Source organism: Panthera onca, chromosome C2 (assembly GCF_046562875.1).
Source record: "Panthera onca isolate mPanOnc1 chromosome C2, mPanOnc1 haplotype 2, whole genome shotgun sequence".
NCBI lineage: Eukaryota > Metazoa > Chordata > Mammalia > Carnivora > Felidae > Panthera > Panthera onca.
This window is the reverse complement of record NC_138347.1, coordinates 23,756,569-23,769,676: the sequence shown is the minus strand read 5'-3', so window position 1 is coordinate 23,769,676 and position 13,108 is coordinate 23,756,569.

Here is a 13,108-nt window from a genome sequence, read left to right as displayed (position 1 = left end):
AAACAGGGGAGAAAGGAAAGGAGCCAACCAAAACCCTATAGAATATAGTCGAGGACCTATAGTTGGGGGCATTCACTTTCAAATACTCCCTCTCTATAAAGATAGCTTTCATACTGATGACGTTTTGGGGTGATTGTGGGGTTCATGGGGTCCAGAGCCAATGGCCAAGAAAGAATTCTTGAAGACATCTTTGGGGCAAAAAAGGTGATATTATTAAAGCATGGGGACAGGACCCATGGGCAGGAAGAGCTGCACTGGGGTCGTCAAGGGTAACTCATTATATACCCTCAGGTTGGGAGGGGGTCAGGAATAGAGTAAGTCTCTAAGGAATTTTGGAAGCAAGGTTTCCAGGACCTTGAGGGGCTAGCTGTTGCTAGGGAAATACCACTTATTACCATTTAATAAAACCTCAGTCCTGAGACCCTTCAGATGCGTATGGGGAGGGGCATAAACTTGGAGCATGATTGCCAGCGTATATCCTGGGGCAGTTGAGATAAAGGAAGTAGATTTACAGAATCCTTGGATTGGGACAGTGCTAAATCAAGGTTCTCTTTGCCCCTAGCAAAGTGTCATCATCAAGGCAGCTGAGCTCCTAGATGTCAATGGGCTGTAGGCAGTAAGGGAATTTAATTTTTCATTCCCCTTAGGTTCCCACAATACCTTGGCATGCACTTAAACCCTTATCCTTTGTTCTTAGGTAGCTGGGAGTATCCAAGGAATATCACACAGATCCCACCTGGGTTGTGGGGGGCAAGGGGGTGCTAGCTTTTGCTTTGCCCCTCAGCCTGCCTCATGCTCCCTCATCAAAGCTCTTCTCATTTTCTGATCTTACATTCTAATAAACTTCTGCCTGATGCTCCTTTTATTCAGTGTCTACCTCTTCATTCTTCAAAGCAGGAGACGGTGAACCCTACGTATTGAGGTAAAAAATCCTGCAACAATACCACAACGTTATACCACCAGCACAGTGAAATACTGGGCCACCAATTAATGCACAACCCTGCCCCCTCAATGAACAGTATATTCTAATAGCTCCTGACTAAGTATTCACAATTACTCATTTCTTACCCTCTGCTTTGTCTTGGCCAAACTTTATCTGGGTTTCTGTCTTCCCCACAGACCCCTGAGCTATGGCTTGTCCCCAGCCTTGGGCAAGAACTAAGATGCAGAATATGTACTTTTCATCACCGATCCCCCAGTCAAGCGACTCCGCAGACACATTTCCTGTTAGGTGACACCTAACATGGAGTTAGTAAAGTAGCTGTTTATGCTGTTTATCCCCCTAGCCCAGCTTCCCCTGGAAAGTTTCTGCTAAGCTCTGCTTACCTCTCTGTAAAAGAAAAGCCTTTTTCTGTCTAATTTTCATATAGTTGGCAGATTTCTGAGCTCTAAACATTCCCCCTATTGTATTAGTCTTTTTATGTAAAGTCTTTCCTTATATCTAAGCCTGGATTCATTTTTATTTGAGGCAAATGTTAATAATGCTACAATTACATCATAGGACAATATGAGCATCAAGACAAAATAATTAAACAATTCTAACATAAACTTGGGCAGTGTGAAATAGTCTGGATAATTTTGTAAGTTTATGAAAGGGCTTTTTAAAAATCTTTATTTAATTTTGAGAGAGAGGGGGAGATAGCAGGAGAGGGGCAGACAGAGAGGAAGACACAGAATCTGAAGCAGGCTGCAGGCTCGGAGCTGTCAGCACAGAGCCCGACATGGGGCTCAAACTCATGAACTGTGAGATCATGACCTGAGCCAAAGTCGGATGCTTAACCGACTGAGCCACCAAGGCACCCCAAAAGTGCTTTTTTTTAAAGTTTATTTATTTTGAGAGAGAGAGAGATCATGTGTGCATGTGCACGTGCTTGCAAATGGGGGATGGCAGAGAGAGGGAGAGAGAGAATCTTAGCTGGCAGCACACAGCCCAACGCAGGACCCGAACCCACAAACTGTGAAATCATGACCTGAGCCAAAGTCTGACCTGAGCCTTGCCCAACCGACCAAGCCACTCAGCCTCCCCAAAAGTGTTTTTTTTTTTTTTTGAGGTATTTTTTATAAATTGAGTTCCAAAGTGAAAGAAAGGTAAACACGGATCATTTAAAAATTAACATTTGGGGGTACGTGGGTGGATCAGTTGGTTAAGCCTCCTACTCCTGATTTCTGCTCAGGTCATCCCATGGTTCGTGAGATAGAGCCCCCCATGGGGCTCTGCACTAACAGCACAGAGCCTGCTTGGGACTCTTTCTCTCTCTCTCTCTCTCTCTCTCTCTCTCTCTGCCCCTCCCCACTCATGCTCTCAATCTCTCTCAAAACAAATAAATAAACATTAAAAAAATTAACATATCATTATATACCAATGAAAATTTTCTTAAAATTGTATGTGCTGCTGGAGCTGTTACAGAAACTGGTCTGGATCTCTCAGTAGAAGAACCAAGCGGCACTCGGAGATCTTGGAAGGCAGGAGGTTTATTTTACTCCAGTGGGCTCAGAGGAGATTGTTCTCCAGATGTCTGAGCCCAGAGCATCAGACAATTTATAGTCTGTTACTTCCACATTCCTCATTGGTAGTAATTTGGTGCCTGAGGCAAGCAGGGTGGGAACAAGAACCCAGAAGGGAGGTCTACAGTCAGGGACTCAAATTCCCTTATCAGTCCTGCTGGCCATCATATAACAGATTTTTCCCTAGCAGAGCAAGCACCTAATTTTGTTCTGTTTTGTTTTCTGTAGAAGGCCATCTGGAATCAGTATTCCCATGTTTCAAGGTCTAGGTAAGAGAGCTGTAGACTAAGGAGGGCCAGTGATTTTCCTCTTTAAAATAATAATTCTAGGTGGCACCTGGGTGGCTCAGTCGGTTGGGCGTCTGAGAATCTCAGATCATGATCTCAGGGTTGGTGGGTTCAGGCCCCGCACTGGGCTCTGCGTTGACAGCTCAGAGCCTGAAGCCTGCTTCGGATTCTGTGTCTCCCTCTCTCTCTGCCCCTCCCCCACTCATGCTGTGTTTCTCTCTGTCTCAAAAATAAGTAAACATTTAAAAAATTTAAAAAAATAAAATAATAATTCTAGTCATTACCTCATTGAGCTATTAAATTAGAAAATAAAATTCCTTATTTTGTAAAAGATGAGGTTTTTTTGTCACTGAAAATTTTTGTAATAAAACATCATGGTGGGTGAGAATGTTGGCTTTTACATGGATTGTAGTTGTGTAAGTGGATTTAGCTACTTCAAGTGAGTTCATAGGCCTCTGCTTACTAAATTGATGTCAGTAATTAATGTTAGTAAATTGATTACTTGGAAATTAAACGTCAAATTTCACAAGATAATATTTATATTTAACATATATATTATAATAAAGACATTTTTTGGATAATGTTTATGTAATGGCAACAAGAAATTTTAGACGAGTCTTAAAAATGTAAAGGCGGTGATAACAACACTCACTTTTTCTATTTTGTTTTTATTAGTGTTTTCTTTAAAGCTATTTTGTCCAAGCAAAAAATACCAATTTGCTTAATTCTGTGAGCTGGGAAATCTAAACTGTCATGTTCTGACTTAGTAAAGCCATCATGTATTACTTGTATCTAAGCCAGTAATTTCATAATAATAGAGAAACTAGAATCCTCTTCGCTGATGGACAAATAATTTTAAAAAAATATTATGTTCATTCATGTATCTTCGATTCTGTTGCATAGCTAAATAGGAAGCATGAACAACAGAGAAAAATGTTACAAAGTTTATAAATGATCAGTTAGTAAATTTTAAATGTAAAACAAATACACGAAAAATCAACCTAATTGCATGAATATTTCTCAAATGACATGGCTAATAATTTTCTCACTCTTCCCAAATGGACTTTACGTTATGTGGAACTCTTCCAGATCATTTGTATTTATGACCTCATCACTGGTAATCATTCACATATTATTGCTACATCAAATATTTTATTTTGAAATGATGGCTAGCAATAAGTTTAAAGAGTAATATTTGTCTTGTGGTTTCTTTTCTTATTTTTCAAAAGAATACCAGACATGAAATAAGTAAGAAACCATTGAAGCTTCTCAAATGCAAGTTATATTCAAAGTTAAAGTATTCAGATTCATTAGTGATTCTGTGAGTGAATTACAGAATTCGTACACTGTGGTTTGACCTTCATTCTAAATTTCTAACTTTGACAATAGAAGCCGTTCTTCTGAATGTGAAGTTAATACTATTGTAAACATCTGTGATTTTATCAGTTGTAAAATATGAAAAGAAAGCAAAAGAAAAGCAAAAGAACTTGCTTGTAGATACAGACATATTGCACTGTCACTTTTTTAAAAATATTTATTATTAAAATAATAGCATATTAATATATATTATGATATACAGAGAGCCTGATACAGGGGCTCCCTCCCACAAACTGTGAGATCATGACCTGAGACGAAATCAAGAGTCAGACACTTAACTGACTGAGCCACCCAGGTGCCCACACAGTCACTTTTAAACTAAACTAAATGATCTTTATTTTGATGTTAATTCACTAAGACAGATTGAGAGTTCTGGAGATCAGTTACCCTAAATTAATTTGACGAGTTTTACAGGAGAAGGTACCATCTACCCTTCACTTTGCAGGGAAACTTGAGCTTATTATGTGGGCTCTCTGAGTAGTCCAGCAGTGTATATACAATGAAAGATGAAGACAAGCCTTTTTTTTTAACCTAAATTCTAGACCGAACACGGCTCTCTTACATTGCCAAAATGTTGGGATTAGCAATGAATTGGATTTAACTAAGAATTATTTTCAAGTATAAGTTAAAAAAAAATTTTAATGTTCATTATTTATTTTTGAGACACACACACAGTGCAAGAGTGGGAGAGGGGCAAAGAGAGAGGGAGACACAGAATCCAAAGCAGGCTCTACGCTCTGAGTTGTCAGCACAGAGTCCAATGCAGGGCTCGAACCCTTGAACTCTGAGATCATGACCTGAGCCAATGTCAGATGCTTAACTGACAGAGCCACCCAAGTGCCCTTGTTTTCAAGTATAACTTAGATCCTTGGTACTCAAAGATAGCTTACAAACAAGAATATCAGCAACAACTGGAAAAATATTAAAATGCAAAATTTTATATTAAAACTTATTAAAAATGCTCCTCCCCAGAACTATGGAATTGGAATCTGCATCTCAACAAGATCCCCAGATCATTCGTGTACACTTTGAAATTTGAGAAGCACCAGGTTCTGTGATCCTTAGAAGAGAAGCTTTTAAAAGGAATCTTCTTATTAAATATGGAAATGAAAAGGATGTGCTTTAAAGCCCTTCCCAAACCTGAGACTATATGGCATTCTCTGAAAATATAAAAGAAGCAAGTCTTAAATTCATACCTAATCTGCCCATCCCTTATCCTATCATTTCTCTTGAGGGAAAAAATATTTAACTCACTTGTTTTTCTTGATTAGTATTTTGTTTAAGGAAATCAAAATAAAAATTGTGAAAGGGATCTTTTCTGTCATTTTCAAAGTGTAGATCAAATCTTAGGGCTGGGCGACAAAAAACTTTTAAATAACCAACGGTTTAACCAGACAGACTTTGCCTTTAGTGTCAAAAGCAGAAGTCAACAAATTTCTCTCATGTGCAGTGAATTTCAAAATTCGGTGAACTTTTGTTAACATTGGCTCGCGCATGGCGCGTCCTCTCATACCTCTTCCTGTTTCATTTCCCGTGCTGTTACCCTGCTTCAAACCATAGTCATTCATCATCTGGATTCCCACAATGCTTCATGCCTCGTTTCGGAATTTTCACATTTGTTTCCTCCAATCTTTTTTTTATATTGTAGCCATAGTAAAATATCTGTGGTAGAAAATAGATTGTTACCACTTTGCCTAAATTTCTTCCAGCATTTTCATTTTTAGGAAAAAGCACAAACTTTCTAGTAATCCTGGGGATCGTGTCCCTGCTCTGCCTTTGCCTCCTTTCTGCATCCGTCTCCTCTGACTCCACATTCAAGGGCTATTGACTTCCTGTCATTTCTCCAAGTATACCTTCTCATCTTTTGTCTTGGATGTTTCATGCTTTCCTTTCCTTAATCTATGTGTAACATAATAGTTTCATTTTTTTCTCATCCTAACTGCCACCTCAATTGGGAAGCCAGCCCATGGTAACTCCCCCAAAAATGCTTCTCATGAAGATACCCATAGCACCCTGAACTTCTCTGCCTTTGTACGTTATTTTCTATATTAAATTACCCAGTTACTTACAGAGCTTTTTCAAAGTGTTATTTTAACTTCTTATGGCAGATTAACTCTTAGAAGTAAAACTGGTCTTTTTGTTAAAAAGTGGTTTGATTTAGGTGAGTGTAAGACAACAAAAGTAGAAATCAGATAAATTACATTGATAAGAAATGAAGGAGTAGAATAAGAAAGGAGTAGGAATTTGAGGTGTGGATTAGACACCAAAAGAGGGGGAAAATATAAAAATGAAAGTAGTGTAAGAACCATGGTCTGGAGCTAGACTTTATGAGGAAATTTGATTTAGGAAAAAGGTTTGATTTGTAGAGTGACCAAGTAATTTGATATAGAACAATTCTTGATAAAGAACAAAGTTTTCCTAATAATAATAATAATAATATTTTTAATTTGCACATGTAAGTTGTACAGTGCAAAAGGCTTTGTTGTTTGCAAATTTCTAATATATGGGCATCCACTGATGAGAGCTGTATTTTACAACTGGATTAGCAAGAGGCTAAGGGAAAACCGTTGTAAAGGGAGATCTACAACTCAGCAGAAAGAGGTTGGAAGCAGAAATGGGAACAAGAACTTAAGGAAGAGGCTGCTCATATAGTATTTGGAGTATTTGCTCATATAGTATTTGTGCTATGAAGCACAAATAAATTTCATTAAATCTTGTAAGACTGTGTAACTTCAGCTGATACCTGATTAAATCACAGCTATATTCCCCAGTAGGATTCTTTTCAGTTGTAATTTTAGTAGACATTTAGTACCTTTCTTGGGCTCCGGAAGCTGTACAATAAATACTTTAAATAAAAGAGTAGATTCACATTAAAAGGGTATTCAATTGTAAAGGAATGTTTTCTCCCCAAACCCTATCATTCCTAAAATTGGTGACATCAGAATTTCCTTCCAGATCAAAAAAAAACCCTCAAAATTTTTGTTCATGGAAACTGAAAATATTTATTGTATTTAGAAAGAAAAGTAAGCTATCTACAAGGATTATTTTTGTTCTTGTATTTCTGATATTATGTGTCAGTTACATAAAAGATAGATATGAACACTGGAATTTAAGCTCCCACAGGGAAAGGATTTTGTAGCTTCTTCACCACTACATCCACTGCACCAAAAAGAATGCTAGGCAAAGTATAGTGATTTAGTAAAACTATTGTAATAACAATTGAGTGAAAATATTGTAAATGAATGAAAGACCTCCTAACCCAACCAATTATAGATTCTTTATTAGAGAGCCACTAGGAGGAGCATGAAAAAATTTTGAGAAAACTGTGAAAAAGTTGAGGATGTTTCCGGTAGAAGAAAAATAATAACAATACAGGCAAAAAATGGAGAGTATTTCTCACTCCTCCCCCCTTTTTTAATATATGGACCAAAAATAACACCTGACTTTGAGGTGTTCGAGATAGTATAAGGCACAGAGGAGATACTTAGAATTTGAATTCTGACAATGCTAGTGGTAAAATTATCAGTCAAAAACCAAATTCACCTGGAAGCCTAGATTTTTGGAGAAGACCCCTTGGCCTGGGGACACAGACCAGTTTAAAAAAAAAATCTGACAAATGTATCTAACTTTAATGAACATTTAGGAGTTTGTGATTTTCTGGAATTCTCAAATTCTATTTGTAAAAAAAATAGAATTTTCTGGGTTTTGATTTCATTAATTTTAATTTCATGCTGGAAGAGGAAGGAAGAAAGTACCACTATCTATATTATGGTAGGTGGGAGTGGGACCAGCTACATCATTTGTAGGGCCTGATGCAAAAATGTAAATGGGGCCCCTTGTTCAAAAATTCTCAGAAAATTTCAAGACATCAGCAGCAGAGCATTAAACCAAGTATGTGGCCCTTGTCCAAGCAAGCATGTGACACAGTTCCTGGTTGGGAGTGATGCTAAGTGTGGTAGGATATGCTAAAATGGCTATGTATGCTTTATGAACAAATGTGTTTGACACAGAATCTATTTACATGAGATCCTAGTTGAATAACAGCTTAATATTATAATATGTTATTTTTGCGTTAACTCCATTTAATCCTGAATTCAGCTTTACCTTTCCTTTTTAGAAATGGGAAAATTGGAGATGCTATTAGATGACAACTTATCTTCTGATTGAACGAAAACAATGAAGGAAAGATAATTAACATTTATTAACCAATTAGCATGTGCTAGGTGTTACATTTATATAGACTTATTAATCTGAAGGTAAAATCTTCCTTATCATCTTAGATTCATGTGTAATTAATGATGTAATTAACAAAATTAAGTAACGTGTCAATGGCTCATGCTCTCGGTAGGTAACTTTTTTTGAAGTTTATTTATTTTGAGAAAGAGAGAGTGCTCGTGCATGCACAGCCAAGCAGTGAGGTGCAGAGAGAGAGAGAATCCCAAGAGGATTCTACACTTCCCGCATGGAGCCCGAAGTGGGGCTCAAACCCATGAACCGTGAGATCATGACCTGAGCTGAAATCAAGAGTCAGGCACTTAACCAACTGAGCCACTCCAGTGCCCCAGTAGGTAACTAATTAAAATTTAACATCCATATTTGTTGAAGATGAAGAAGGAGAAGCTTCTCTGATTGTTGCTCTAACAGATCATCACTCTCTCCAGGTCTTTTTTTCTAATGTCTGCTAAGGGAAGAGAAGTTCCTAAAATGACTGATTTAGAGCCCAGAGCATGAACTGTATGTTAGAAAAATCAAAATCAAGCCCATACATTTTTCTTGTTTTTTTTTCCTTATGATATACAGTTATTGTTGGTTTTATTTATTATCTACTATTTTTTTTTTGTTTTTCTTTTGTATAGTTCCCTCCACCTCACTCACTCTCTCAACTGCCTATTAATTCAGACCCTGTGATCATTTAAATTCATGTTGCCCCCCCCCCCCCCCGTTATGCTTTAAACCTAAATCTCATTTTACTGAGCTCTGCGTTGGCATTACTGAGATCATTAAAGTGGGATTTTGATACCTGTTCTGTTATTCTATCTTCTGTCCTCAGCTAGAAAAATGGAATGATTACATCTGACCTCATCCTTCCCTTCCAACATCTAATCCAGTGGCCATGTAACTTCACAAGTGGGCATGATTTCTACTCACGACAGGATCTGAAACTTACTGGTGATGTCTGACAAGTCACTTAACCCCTCTATATTTGTTCTCACATCTATAAAGCAAGGAATACCAATTTCACGGTTTTGTTTTCAGGATTAAGTGAGGCAATGAATGCATAGTGCCTAACTGCAAAGTCCACTCCACTTAGGAACAACAATAATAGTAATTAGGAAAAGTGCTGTATTGGTCAGGGTTCTCTAGAGAAACAGAGGCTGGAGAGAGAAATAAGAGGTTTATTATAGGAATTGGTTCATAGGGTTACAAGGCCTGAGAAGTCCCACAGTCTAATGTCTAAAAACTGGAAAATTAGAAAAGCTGATGGTGTAACTCAATCCCAGGCCTAGGCCATGAGGACCAGGGAAGGCCTGCATCTGAGCTCAGGAGAAGGTGGGTGTCCCAGCTCTAAAAGAAAGAGAATTCACTGTTCTGTCAACTTGTGTTGTGATTTTGCCATCAGTGGCTTGGATGGTGCCTGCCCACATTGGGGAGGGTGAATCTCCTTACTCAGTCTACTGAATCACATGCTCTTCCAGAAACACCCTTACAAATACACTGCAAAATATTTTACCAGCTCCCTGGGCATCCCTTAGCCCAGCCAAATTGACACATGAAATTAATCAGCACAAGTTCAAACATGTTGGGGCAGGGAGCTAGTTTGAAGAGTATATTTGAAAAAAAAAACTCATTAGAAAAAGTATTTTTTGAAAACAGCTTTGAGAATCCTGATAAAGACAGAGTAAGAAAGGCATGCTGCATTTCAGAGTTTGAACTGCCTGATTAGAGTAGTTAATTACATTATGAGAGCTAGGCCTTTTCAACTAGAAATGATTTCTGGAAGAATTTTATCAACTTGACATTCATAAAATCATAAAATATGATTTTTGATCATATATGACAAAATTTGGCAAATATTCTAGTTTCTCATGTCTCTATAAAAGCAAAAAATGAAGTATTAACCATCACTCAGTGAGTGTGTTTCTATGGAGACTGACATAAATAATGTATATAAACTGCTTTCTAATAATACAGCTTAGTGGAGGGCTAGAACTTCGAAGGCCTAGAAAAATAGAAAATGCTTTTAGATCCTAAAGGTGTCAAACAAGCTTCAGGAAACACAAGGTTACAACTAATTCATTGGCTAAATTCTTTCCAAGAGCTTCATATGTCAGTATTCCATCTTGGTGAGTAAAAGATAACTCATGTGTTTTATAGAAGATATATGTAGGTAGTATTATTGATATGCTGTTATGAAAATTTAGGACTTTGACTTGACCTCTCCTTCAGACAGATGGCTAGTTCATTTTTCCAGGGACATAGGATACCAGAATGCCTGTGGTTAGACAACATATATATATTTTCCCCTCAAAAAAGAGTTTTAGTTTCAGTTAAGTATTTTGACATGTGCGGTTTGAGATCCAAAGTTCAGCCCCATAAAGCTTGGAACATACCATCTGGAACTAAAAATATTTAAGAACAGGTGTTATAAATTGGCCATTATGTCCATACGGGAGCAGGATGGTAGTGGAAAATCTGCTTTCAAGTAGAAGTACATCTTGATGGATATTTCAGAATAAATTATCTGCAAAATGTACTCTTACGGGTGTAAATGAGTTTGTCAGGTTACGTGACTTAAGAGCATCTACTTACGTTTCGGAAAATGTCAGATTAATTTTTCATTTCAAATATTTTTTGCTTGACTGATCTTTCTATAATACATACTTAACAGGGTTGTTGGTTTTTTTTAAGATCTCCTTTATAATGCATGTGTCTTCTCACTATTGTGATAGGTTCATATCTAACAATCCTTTTTTTTTCACTTTTTTTTTTAACGTTTTTTTTATTTTTGAGACAGAGAGAAACAGAGCATGAACGGGGGAGGGTCAAAGAGAGAGGGAGACACAGAATCTGAAACAGGCTCCGGGCTCTGAGCCGTCAGCACAGAGCCCAACGCGGGGCTCAAACTCACGGACCGTGAGATCATGACCTGAGCCGAAGTCGGATGCTTAACCGACTGAGCCACCCAGGCTCCCCTATCTAACAATCCTTTTTAACAAATATCTTTATTTTGGGGTGCCTCGGTGGCTCAGTCAGTTAAGCATCCGACTTCGGCTCAGGTCATGATCTCACGGTCTGTGAGTTCGAGCCCCACGTGAGGCTCTGTGCTGACAGCTTGGAGCTTGGAGCCTGGAGCCTGCTTTGGATTCTGTATCTCCCTCTCTCTCTGCCCCTCCCCCACTCACACTCTGTCTCTCTCTGCCTCTCAAAAATAAAGAAACATAATAAAAAAATTAAAAAAACAAATATCTTTATTTTACTTTATTTTTTTAAAGTTTATTTATTTACTTACTTAGAGAACACAGGAAAGGGAAGAAGAGAGAGAGGGTGAGAGAGAGAGAATCCCAAGCAGACTCCACACTGTCAGCGCAGAGCCTGATGTGGAGTTCAAATTCACAAACCATTGAAATCATGACCTGATCCAAAATCAAGAGTTGGACACTTAACTGACTGAGCCACCCAAGCACCCTGAAATATCTTTATTTTATATATACTTTCCCTTCCTTCTTCAAGAAAAAAAAAAAAAAAAAAAAAAAAAAAAAATATATATATATATATATATATATATATATATATATATATATATATAAATCTTTGGGAAATTTCTTTTCATTTGAATGTAAGAGGGGTCTTTGATTGCCAGGATTGTTTTATTGTCCCCACAATATCATCATCCACATTGCATGCAGAAAGCCAGTCTACAGTGTATATAGTTGTAGCTCATAGCAAGTGAATGCAGAAATGAGAAAGGCTAATTTCCCATTAAGAAAATTATTATATACCACTACAAGGAAAGGACCATGCTAGGAACTAGGTAGAGGTAATAAAGAAAAATAAAATTTAATCCTTATCTATAAAGAATTTAAAGTCAGGTACCAAAAGGAGAAAACAAATCCCTAAATTAAAAGTAAAAATGAAAAACATTTGCACCTGAAGAATACACAAATTACCACTGAAAACAGAGGTTTCTGTAAAGATGGATTTCCTAAGCTAGAACATTATGTGGCATTTTTCCCCCTCCCCTTCACTTTTCAGATTCAATTTATTAACAGATTTGTTTGTCCATCCTATATATGTCTCCAGTTCTTTGGACTTTTCTCTGTTTCATTGTCTTACCTTCCTTAAGGGTGTGGATTGTGTAACATTTAAGAGCATGAGCTCAGAAGTCAGAGTACCAGAGCTCAAACCGTACCACTATCACTTAACAGATATTTTGTTGGGGAAAAGTCATCTAAAGTCTCCGTATTTGGGTGTCGTCATTCGTAAAGGTGAAAAAGAATACCAACTCAAAGAGTTAAGTCTAAAGGAGGTGCATCATTTAAGCATCCACTAAAATAACAATGAGTATTAATTATTTTGTATTATTGCTGCAGCTTTTTGTTTGTTTCATGCTCTCAGATTCCACTCCCATTTATCCTTCACCCATCGACTGGACGTTTTGATAAAACGTAAATGTGATCATTCCAGTTATCTACCTTCAGCTTTTCAGGAAATCCCATTTGCTTTCAAGATGAAATCCTAATGTTTTCTGAGACCATGCTAGGCCTCTCATCCTGAGCACCTTGTTTACATCGTCTCATACCTTTCCACTGGTGTACCTCTCCCAGCCAGTGAGTGCCCCTTCTCTCTACCTGCCAGACCCACTCCTACTACTCCAGGTTCTAGGGAGAATGAACCACTTACATTCAAGTCATTAAACTGGCAATGCTGTTTCTCCTCTG